The 11,576-nt window shown below is 35.2% G+C and overlaps 1 long non-coding RNA gene across 1 annotated transcript; it reads left to right on the top strand.

Annotated features, from left to right (window-relative positions):
- The first annotated feature begins 2,918 nt into the window (after window positions 1-2,918).
- LOC141483381 (uncharacterized) lies at window positions 2,919-4,351 on the top strand. Its single transcript, XR_012466058.1, has 3 exons — window positions 2,919-3,059; window positions 3,153-4,178; window positions 4,233-4,351. It is a non-coding gene; the product is annotated as an uncharacterized lncRNA (long non-coding RNA).
- Window positions 4,352-11,576: the final 7,225 nt, after the last annotated feature.

Genomic DNA, 11,576 nt, shown 5'->3' with positions numbered 1-11,576 from the left:
CAGAATTTCGAATGTCATTACGCGATCCCGAAGTTTTATTGGAACCCGTATACTTCCGATTATATTACACTCCTTTCCGTTTGCAACCGTACATTTCTGTGTCTCACTTCTATCCAACTGACAAATATTTTTCAGAATGTTCCATCCCTTACTTCCTAACGTAGTCCTAGTACAACCAGAATCCAATAAAGAAAGGAATTCTTTCCCATAAATGTCTACTTTGAGAAATGGTCTATCATCATTTTTAGCGTGAGATAGGACGAAGTCAATTATTATTTTGGTAGAGGTTAAATGGGCTATGCTCTCAGAAGAGGGTGGGGTTTGCCCTAACACAACCCTCTGTGCCCGTTTTTTGGACACTGTTGGCAAGTACTTGCGATAACGCCTGCTTGTCCGCACTTAAAACAAAACTTTTTACGTGGTTGTGTGCACTTCTTAAATCGATGTCCTGATTTTTGACAGTTCCAACAAATCAAAGAGGTGGAAGGTTGAGAACAGTTTTGAGAAGATTCGGTAACAGGATCAGATCTTGAACTCGGGACTCTTGTTGAATTACCACAATCAGTACTTACAACTGAAATAGCTGAGCTACCAGGTGGTTTTCGGTAGGCAAGTTCTGGCTCTAACATTTGTTTGTAGTTCATTGGAGGTGGACAGAATTTCTGAGTACGGATCGCAGTTTCCTCCACTGTGCGACTTAGTCTTACCAAATCCGAAACTGAATCAATTGCCTCCAAGGCTAGCTGAGACTGAATGTAAGGAAGCAAATTTCGACGAATAGTTTTAACTCTAACTTCTTCGGAGGGTTTATTCGGGCCTAATTTATTGAAGAGATTCTCCATTGCCACCACGAAAGTCATCACTCGTTCTTTGGAACCTTGAGTGCGTTTGCGTATTTCTTCCCAGAGATCAAACTCATAATCATAAGGAAGGAAATCTTTCTTCAGTTTTTCCACCAGGTTATCCCATGACTTGAAGTTTTGCGTTCTAAACCAGAAAAGAGCATCCTTCGTGAATAATTCTGGAGCAGATCTTAGCAACTGCTGTTTTGTAACTCCGCGGGATAAACGAAGCTCCTCAATTTTTTCCAAAAAGTTGGTAACACTCGATTCCCCATCGAAGTGTATTCGCCACCTTGATACATCAAAATACGGAAATCTCTCTTCTGGGTTTTGATGAACCAATATTGCATCATCAGCGGATGGAAAAGCGAGGTTACGAAGTCTTGAAGTGATATCTCGAGTAGAATTCATTAAATCCTTATAATTTTCTGAGGTGCGTCCATGCACTTCTTCCCCTCTTCCCATATCCGAGAAGAAACTTCGAGGCCGGGTTGGGTTGTGCCCTAAAAGAGAAAATCCTGCGTCTGTACTGAATCTAACAGTTTCCCGTAATGGTCTATTTCCAATTGGATTAGTGTTAACATGTTCTTGAATCCGTTGAGATTGGTTTCTAATTGCTTCATTTCCAATAGGTTGAACATCAGCTTCTTCCTCGATGAAATCGATCAACGGAGGAATTTCTTCATTCACTTGGTTTTGAAGAGCTGTAAGTGTTCGTTGCATATTTATCCGTGCCGCTTCAAGCTCTCGGGTTGATCTATTATTTAAAGTAGTATTGTTTGTTAATATCACTTCAGGCAATAAAGGATTCTGTTCATCCAAAATATGTCCTCCAATTTCGTTAACTCCATTCAGTAATGAACCATCTTGTGACATTCCTGGGTTGTGCGACTCCATCAACTCTAAATTTTCATTGATCGATTCTAAGTTGCTAAGAAGTTGACCACATCGTGTAAGTAACAACTTTTTTCTTTCCTCCAAGTGAGCATCATTGTTCACCGCTACTCTAATCAATCTGAGACGGACATGGTTAAGCCGAGACGTAATACGCTTATTCTCGTTCACTCGATTAGTAATATCAAAGTTATCAATGTCATTTTCCAAACTAAGTAACTTTCTATTACAAACATAAAATTCTTCCTGAGGTGAAAGAATAACGACTGGAAGAGAAGACGCCTCTCCCTCCTTTTCATTTCTTAACGCCGCTCTTAGGGTTGCTCTATTTTCTGCGACTGTACGCTGAACAGGTAAACTACGGATCATAAGCTCATGAACTATTTCGTCACCTAATAAACGATTGACTTCCATTGTGAAAGAAAAAAAATTTTAAAAAAATTAAAATTGTAAAAACCGTACGATATCAAGTTATGTGATAAGCGAACGTACGATCACTAGTCCAATAATAACTAAACGTATGGATACCTACTAACAATGAAACAAACGCACGCAAACCCGCCCCTTTCAAAAAAAGAAAAAAAACAAGAAAATAAATATCAAATCAAAATTTAAACTGAGTATGCGCAAAAATAACAACACTCAATGTCACCCAAATGACTTCGCACACAGAACTGAAATAACCTAATACCAAAAGAGAATAAACAGAAAAAAAAATTACACATGAGCAAAAAAAATTACTCTATGAAAGTCCAATTTACTTTTTGCTTTTTTTTTTCTATGCAACAAGTAGTCACCAGTGAAAAGGAAAAGAAAAGTACCACTAAGTAGGGCGCCAAATTTATTACGCCGACTAAGATGGAAAATCAAATTATTGGGGCGTAATAGAAATAACTCAAAAACAAAACTCTAAAATCTAAATTAGTCAGCCGGTAGAGGGTTGGTGGGTAAAATAAATTATTTGAAACTAAAGATAACAAAAAAACAATATTTATTAATTTCCCTCTTTGGGTAAATACCCTTTTCCTGTAACAATGTAACCCTGGATAGAATTTCCGAAAGTTAGGGCCGTCGGTATATCGGATCGTATTCTTCTACTCTATAAATCCACGGTCGATCAGCTGATCGATTTTTATATTCTTAAATAGAAACTGTCAAATGTCTGAATAATTGCAATATGGTGCATGTGCAATTGCAATTATAAATACAATATATATATATATATATATATCAATAAATAGATGTTTCAAATAATACAAGAATGATATTATTTACGAATGTTTTCCCCGTTAGTATATATACTATTGGTTCACAGACGTCTTGGTAAGTAGCTAGTTTTGATTTAAAATAATAAAGGTGTCAGTTCAATGCATAAGGTTAATTGATAATTAATATTTAATATTCACTATGTTCTAGGTGCTAACTACAAAATACCACTACTTGCTCTTACGAGTTCACGGAATATTCTTGGTGATATGAAATGTTCCTTATATGTTAAGAAGAAGCAAAAGTTGTACAAGGCAAAATTAATAAATGAAGTAGATCCTACTTGTATATTCCTTTGGAGGTTGTCCTTTCTTTTGCAATCCCCAACAACGGCTTTCTATACAAGGTCCGTCCAGTTTATCAGGATTGGGGGAAGTCTGTACTGTAACTAGCAGAGGAAATCAAGCAAGCTCTATCTACTAAGCAGGGATGAAGCTGTCTTCAAGCGGTTAGGTGTAAAGCAGAGTTCTAAACATGCATGCTAGCTAAATTGGTGTATAGCTATAGGACATAATGATGTGGGAGCTGGTAATATCCTTCGTACAGAGAAAACGTAAAACTAGGTACTAAACAAAAAGAGACCTGAAAAGACAGAAAAGTTACTAACCTGTGGATTCATTAATACATATGAAATGCACTTATTAGAGGATAATCCCCAGAATGTGTCCCAGCAGAATACCTACCTTCGATGGAGGGTGGTCTCGGAGAGAGTTTCGTCAGGAAACGTTTAAGGTTAGTTGAAAACCAAAATCCACATTGGATGGTTGAAATATCAATCCTATGACAATTTTCTTGATGGTTTTACAACTACTTTTTATTTTTCAGACTCAGAAAATCCTCTATAACTTGAGAAAATCAGAACCACATGTTCCACTTTGATAAGCCCACAATAAAAAAGGAAAAAGGAAACAGATAGATTCTGGAGGTCAAACTAGGAATATTAGTGACATTTCATCAAAGTTGAGAATACTGAAGATGAATGACATCCTTTCTGTCAAATTTTGAATATTTAGCAGGGTTGGATCTTTTAGATAACCTCTATCCAAACAATAACAAACTAACCTATATGAAAATGGAAAGTTAAGGAATGGTGATAAAACAGATAATGTTCTTATTCTTTTCGGAAATCCACAATGAACTAAACTGGTATCTTGAATGAGAAAGCATTCAAAGTAGGTAAAGTACTTCTTGTGCTGATTGAACATTTTTAAAAATATGACTTTATTTCAGATATTTTTCTGCTGTGCAAGATCACTGAGTGACTTCAAGTTATTCATCCTGAATGATTTAATACATTCTATAATGTTTTGGCTTACGAGAGCGCTATTAAAGTTATGAGTAAACTAGGAGGTATCAGTATAATTGAACCCGTAACAAATGGAGTAGAATTTCGAAAGATTATTTCGGAACCGAGACAATTAATAGTTAATCAAAAGGCTACCTGTTTTTACATTTTTTTTCTCAACAAATGTGTCTTGAAGATATTTGATCTTGTTTTTTTTCGGTATCGCACACTGTATACCTACTTTAAATTAGATACCACTAACATATATCATTATATTCTCTCTTAGGATTGAGAATTGTTTGAAAAATGGTGAGCAAAGCGGCTTCATTCCATAATAATTGTAATTTTCTATTAACGAACTCTTTTCTATGCAAATTGATTCAAATTCCGATGAACCAAACTCAGATAATGGGAAAATTGCTATAAGTGCCATTGGAATTTGTTATTTTCTGAATACAATATTTACATGATTACCTTTTGACCTACTGTAACTGTAACCTGCGAATCTTTACCCATATCTCTATTTCAATCCTTTACCAGTAATCTCGCGACATGAAATGATGGTTTTAGTACTCACTTCTTCGTATAATCTAGCCACATTGTTAGGTGCTCCACGGTTATATCAACAGAGTATTATCTCATTACGGAATACTCGAAGGCAATCGTTTGTCTAGTTCTAGAAGTTGCATTCAAGTGCTTTGAAGTTACGAAGTTAAAAAAGAAAATATGTCGTAAGTCATGGAGATGAGGATTCTGCAGATTGATTCTGAAAATCATTCAATGAAATGAGCAATGATAATTACTCCAGCGCAAATTTGTCTCTATGATGATAAGCCAAAGAAGCCATCAGATAAAATCTCAAGAACTTTATTTCATAAGGATGATATTTTCCAGATATCGAAAGGCTGTGTATAGGTAGGTCCGAAGTACTTCAACCGCGAGGTTTCATAGTAGCTCACATCTATCCAGACTTGGTCATATTCGGCTTCTTAACGAAGCCAACTACTTCATTTAGTGTTAAGAGACTCTGCCAAATACTGAAAACCTGTTTCACGGAGAGGTAGGCACAGAGTTAATAATCTGCTAGTAGAGCCAGTGAACAAAAGTCCGAGGTTGACAGATTATGGTTCATTTTTCCCAATCTATTGAGGATCTAATCTATCTTCCTCAGTTGTTAGTCAGATGGTGAGCAACACAGATATGAGACTTGGCTGCAAAGTATGAGATACTCTCCTGATCATTTCAGAAAACCTTCAGCTATCCAGGCCGAATTATGTAGCTCTGGAATCGTACACGAACTATGTTTTGCAATGATCTCTTTGGCGGCTATAATAGCATACTGAGAAGATTCCAGTTAATTGATCAATATTGAGATTGACGCACTCTGCAACTACCCCATATGGAGTTGTCAGTGAGTTTCTCAAACCTGACAATATATGATCCACAGCGATGCAGGGCTTTCTCGCTTCTGATTTGCTGATTTTGCTTACGGTGCACAGGAATTTAGTACAAGGCAAATTCAAGGAGCATCTTGCTTTTAAGATGTGAACTGAGTTCAGATAGCACCAAAATCATAGATGAAGACACGAAATGAGATACTTTTTCTGAGAATAAATGAGCGTTATAGGAAAATCTGATGTACAGACAAATCCAAAACATGAACGTGGAAATTGATATGAAATATACTGTGCGGTTAGAAATTCATATAATAGCTAGTCACTTGGTTAGTATACAACCGTCTTCCAGATTTCGAAACTTATAAAACGCGAGGAATACCAATTTGAAGCCTCAGCTGAATGAGTGAATGAAGACAACATACGAAAGAACTAGCGGACAGAAAGAGATTGATTAATTCAATATCATGATTGAAAATGAGCCGATAAGGATGATAGTTGAATAGTTAAAATACACTGTCGGACAAAAATATTGCATATTTTGTTTCAAGATTTTTTTATGGTAATTTCTTATGCCTTAACACGTTATTAATTTTTATTGATAAATGTTCAAAGGCCAAAGTATTTCACGTGAATTTCCATTCAGTATAAATGAAAGAATACTTGAACATAGTCCTTGTAGCTGAATAAGTAAAATAATGGTACCTACTAATTACAAACTTTGAATAGTGTGCGTTTGCCCCTATTGATGTCGATTATTTTGTTTATTGTTATCAGAATGAAATTTCAAGTACTTGATGTCTTGATTCTGTAGTTTTCTTAGTGAGAAACCGCATTTGAGAGAATTAGTTTGTGTTAAAATTTTCACTTTAGTCAATGAGGGATGCAGACAAGAAGATATTGCAGAACAGTAATAAGAAGATTCAAGGAAGTTGGTTTGAATCCGAAAGACCCAGCCAGAGTTCCTAGGCTTCTCCCACGTCACAAATTTGGACGGTTACAATTTGTCATAGCCCATGTCAACTGGAATGAACATCAGTTGGGAAAATAATTTTTACAGATGAAACAAGAATACAGTTATGGAAACCAGATGGACGTGGTCGAGTATACAGAAGATCTGGAGGATATAATCCTGTACATTACGTAAGCTTTGGTAGTGGTTCTATTATAATGTGGAGTGGCATTAGTTGGGACAGTCGCACGGAGCTTATAGAGGTGAATTTCCGGCTGGTACATACGCAACATCCTTGAAAAGCATGTTTTACCTAACGACGGCTTCATTGGTCACGACATTTTCATGCTAATGCATGATAATGCTTGTACAGATGTTGCAAGAACAGTCATCTAGTATCTTGAAGCTGTTGGACTTGAAGCAGTGGAGTGGCCACCGAACAGTTCTGACGCAAATCCCATTGAACATATTTGGGACATCCTGAAAAAACATATACGAGCACGAAATCCAGCTCCAGAATCAAGAATTGCTGCACAGGAAGTACTGAACTGTTATTATGTTGCCTCAAAAATTTTTCATTTTGTCGTCATTGCTGCTTATTACGATTAAATATTATTACAAAAACTAGTCTATTCCATTACTTCTCCTACAAGTGTGTTATGAAGTTTCAATATCTGGATTATTTGGCAATCAATATACGTTAGATACTTCAGCAAATACCATCCAGTAATGAAAACTGCATAGAGATACAGACAAATAAAAATTAACATGAAATCAAGGCTTAAAATGAAATATGCAATATTTTTGTCTGTGAGTCTAGATCTGCCCAAAGAAAACTTTCGAATAGAAAACTCAAGAACTGTGCAATAGAGGGGGATCGTTGAGGCTTCTTTCTGGGTATCTTTTATGGCTGTATGATAAACACCCCACCTATAGGCAAAGTAACGGAGAGATAGAGGCCTCATCATGTTTCAAGAGAATGTAAGGAAGGCATCACAGAAGACAAGTAATGGGCAAGTTATATAGTCGTAAAACAACCCCCATAATGATAATTATTCTGAAAGTACAAAAAAATAACATTCCATCCAAACATAAAAAAATCTATATCGCAGTACGGAATTCAAGTGAAGGATAGTTTTCTTATTTCTGAAATATACCTTTTTAGTTTGAGTTTATCAGGTTGAGCCATTGTTTTGGTTTGGTTGCTTGACAACAGTAAATTTTGTGTAGGTTCTGTAGATTGGAACTCTACTTGACTCAACAATATTGATTTGAAGTTAATAGAGATGTTTTCATAGCGTAAGGAGACTTGAACTGAATGATGTGTAACATCAGCCGGTCAACTGAATTCTTCCATACTTGAAAATCAATGGACTACTGTAACCCCTAGATAATGGAAATGAGTTGTATATCTTCACCAGTCCACTTCCACACCTCCTCGTGAAAAATCATATGAAATTCCTCAAAATTCATCTTCAAGTGGATGCTTACGGAATCCAACCGCAATTATTCAACAAACCCTTCATAACCGAGGATTTTTTCTTGAGTGCTGGCTATGATATATTCCCTTTGACCGTTCGAGACTACATTCATGCCCCGAGGTAATTCAGCAAGTTATACAACACCGATCTACCCTTTGATCTGCTCTTCCGTTCCCGACGTGCCCTGATGAGTTGGTGAGGAATGTTTGTTTGTGAAAAATTTGAACGATGTTTTGGAAACACATTGTTTTGCATCGTGATGGAACAACGAAGATATAATGTCTATCAAAATGAGTGGAATTTCTATGAAAATATGTTTTTCGGATATTTTGATTTCGAGATCAGCTACTATGCCAAATTCCATGAAAAACAAAGAATTTTGTAACTGAGACACAGATTACTGTATTGAAAAAATGGATATTCATTCACCAAGAATGTGGAGTAGATGTCAAATCAAGATGTCTAAAATTCAATATATAGTCCGATCAAATTAGATCAAAAAATAAGACTAAAACTACCTAAATTCACACCAAGCTCAAAATCAGTAAGATTGTTCAAAATATGATTAAACATAAAAAAAGTTCCCAATCTTTCCCATGAATGGAAAAAATGTTATTCGAAGTCAAAGGTCAGGATTTTCAGCAATACGGTAAGTTTTATCATAAAAGTACTTCAGGACAAAAATTGTGGATCACAAAATTATCTACAAAAAAAATATCAACACTTTTTTCCTACGACCTACCGTTTTTGAGATATAACGATTCAAAAAGTTTCGAAAGTTGTAATGATTGCACGATAAATACCAAAGCTGCAGAACACTGTCGTCGAACTTTAGCAACATCTACATCAATTGATATTTTATTTGATGAAAATATGACAGTTCCAACCAGTTAACCAAAATTTTTCACAAATACTCACAAGTTTCGGTTCATTTCAATGTTGAAAGAAAAATTTACTGCTGTTAATATATTTGTAAAACAAGCTAATCATGATGCTGATGTATTGATTATTGAAACAGCAATAGAGCAATTCAATAGAGCAAATACAACTATTGTTTTTGGTGAAGATGTAGACTCACTCGCATTACTCACTTCTCGAACTGAAAAAACTATTTTTTTCCTAACACCAGGAAAAGCTCTACATCAATCGGAAATATATTCAGATACGACATCTGCATTTTACAGGAGGGGTAAAATAACAGTTTTCAAAATATTTGTAAAACATAGTAATTCAACTCGACAATAAATTATCACTAACGGCATTCGCTTTCTTCTTTCTATGTACGGATCTCCTAAAAAAACTACCTGCTTAGATAATTATAAATATGCGTGTTTCGTTAAAAATATCAAAATTAAAAAACAAGTCCAATTACTTTGTCTTCCTTCAACCTCAGTTGCTGCTCATATCATGACGATTACAACTTTTACAACATTTTGAATCGTTATATCTCAAAAATGGTGGCTCATAGAAAAAAAGTATTGATATATTCTTTGTAGATACTTTTATGATCTACAATTTTTGTGTGAAGTATTTTTATGATAAAACTAACTGTTTTGCTGAAAATCGCGAAAAACTCATTTTTGTGACCTTTGACCTTGAATACAATTTTATTTCCATGCAGGGGAAAGATGGAGAACTCTTAAATTTTATTTTTAATCATATTTTGAACAATCTCACTGATTTTAAATTGGCCGAACCAATAAATAAAATGTTGCTGGAGTTTTATTCTTAACACCAAACCGTTATTTTTTAAACACGTGTCGGGGTGTTAAAAATAACGGTTTGGTGTTGGGATGAAACTTCAGTAATATTCATTACTACACCAAAGGTTCCAAACAGTGGATTACGAGTAAAATGTGAACGAATAAAATAAGTACTTTTTTTACCTTCAACGGTTTTTTTTGGAAAATGAAGTACTAAAAACAAAAACAAAATTTTGAACGGCAATCTACGGTATTGATCAGATAAAACAATAATAAAATCGTTAGGCGTAACGTAACCTGATGGTTGAATAACAAATCTATCGAGTTCACTTAGAGTGAAAGCTGCAGTACGAGACAGATTTATATACGGGAGTGAGTCTTCTGTCGATACCAAGAAAAGCGTCTTCTTAGGGGGAGATGTCATTATCTTTACAAAAAACAGTGAAGAGAAACAATAGAATGGTTGAAAGTGAAAACAGAAGTAGGTACTCTAAAGAGACCTACAGCCATTATTATAATTTAACAAACGGAGTTAGTACTAATACTAGCCACGTTTATTCTGAAACCTAGGAGAATTGGATAGGACACAGCAGAGTTATCGAGACTGATTAGTCAAGATGAACCCAACAAGAAATAGTCGAAATGAACTGAAAAATTTTCCTGTCAGAATATAACACTGAATTAGAGAAACGAAAAACCACGAACATGAACCCCTCCTGCCCTGATAAAAATACATAAAAAAGATAACCCCAAAAGACCGGTAGTTTAGTATACAAACTGTCTGGTAAAAGAACTAGGAATACGGCTCAACAAGTTGTTCAAAAATATTACCAATTTCGTCCCACGTTACAGCATTGAAAATTCGCTCACATAACTAGACAAAATAAGGTATCAAATCACGCCACATAATTCAATTTTAGTTTCAGTCGATGTAAAGATATATTAGAGCAAGCCTAAGTAGATCTTGTCACTTTTTTTGAAATTTCGACAACTTTCAATATATGCCTAAATCAGATTCACTTACAGTTCAATAACAAATTTTATAAACAGGATTTGAGTTTACCAATGGGCTCACTCCTCAGTCCACTTTCAGCAGATATTTATAAACAACTTAGAGATCACTACAGTAAATTCCGACATGTGTAAAAACATATTTCATTTTTGGTACAGGTATGTAGACGATATTCTCGCCTGTTTTAGAGGTACTATACGACAGCTGAACCAAATTATGACATTTATGAATTATCCTAATGAAACAAATGTGATAGGAATCACACGTTGAAAGGTAAGACCTCGTTAGTCCTTAGCTCGCACAAGTTTCGACATTTGAGAGTTGTCGTACATAGGAGGGTGACAGCTGGATAACGGAAAAACAGATTTTAACAGATTAACACTCGAAACAAAGATACAGAAACAGATTAATATCCTAGACAAGACCATCACACATTATACAATAAATTTGAGTTTAATGTATTCAGAAAATCGACCATACAGACATTACAATCAATCCCAAGTGATTCTTTCCATCCCAACAGTCATAAATTATTAACCTACAATTGAATATTACACAGAGCATTTTCGTTGCCTTTGTTTGCTAACAATCTGGATAGGGAAAGTAAAACAATTATACAGATAGGACAGAATAATGGATACAACGCAGAAACAATCCAGAAGTTAGTCAGAAAACAAAGCCTCAAATCACGTATAGAATAATATACTTCCAGATCAAACAATCATAAATCAAGAAATTTGTAACCTC

The sequence above is a fragment of the Leptinotarsa decemlineata genome, unplaced genomic scaffold, assembly GCF_025532065.1.
Source record: "Leptinotarsa decemlineata unplaced genomic scaffold, Ldec_3_MD MMD2_tig00003335_RagTag_RagTag, whole genome shotgun sequence".
NCBI lineage: Eukaryota > Metazoa > Arthropoda > Insecta > Coleoptera > Chrysomelidae > Leptinotarsa > Leptinotarsa decemlineata.
This window is presented reverse-complemented; position numbering and strand designations above follow the sequence as displayed.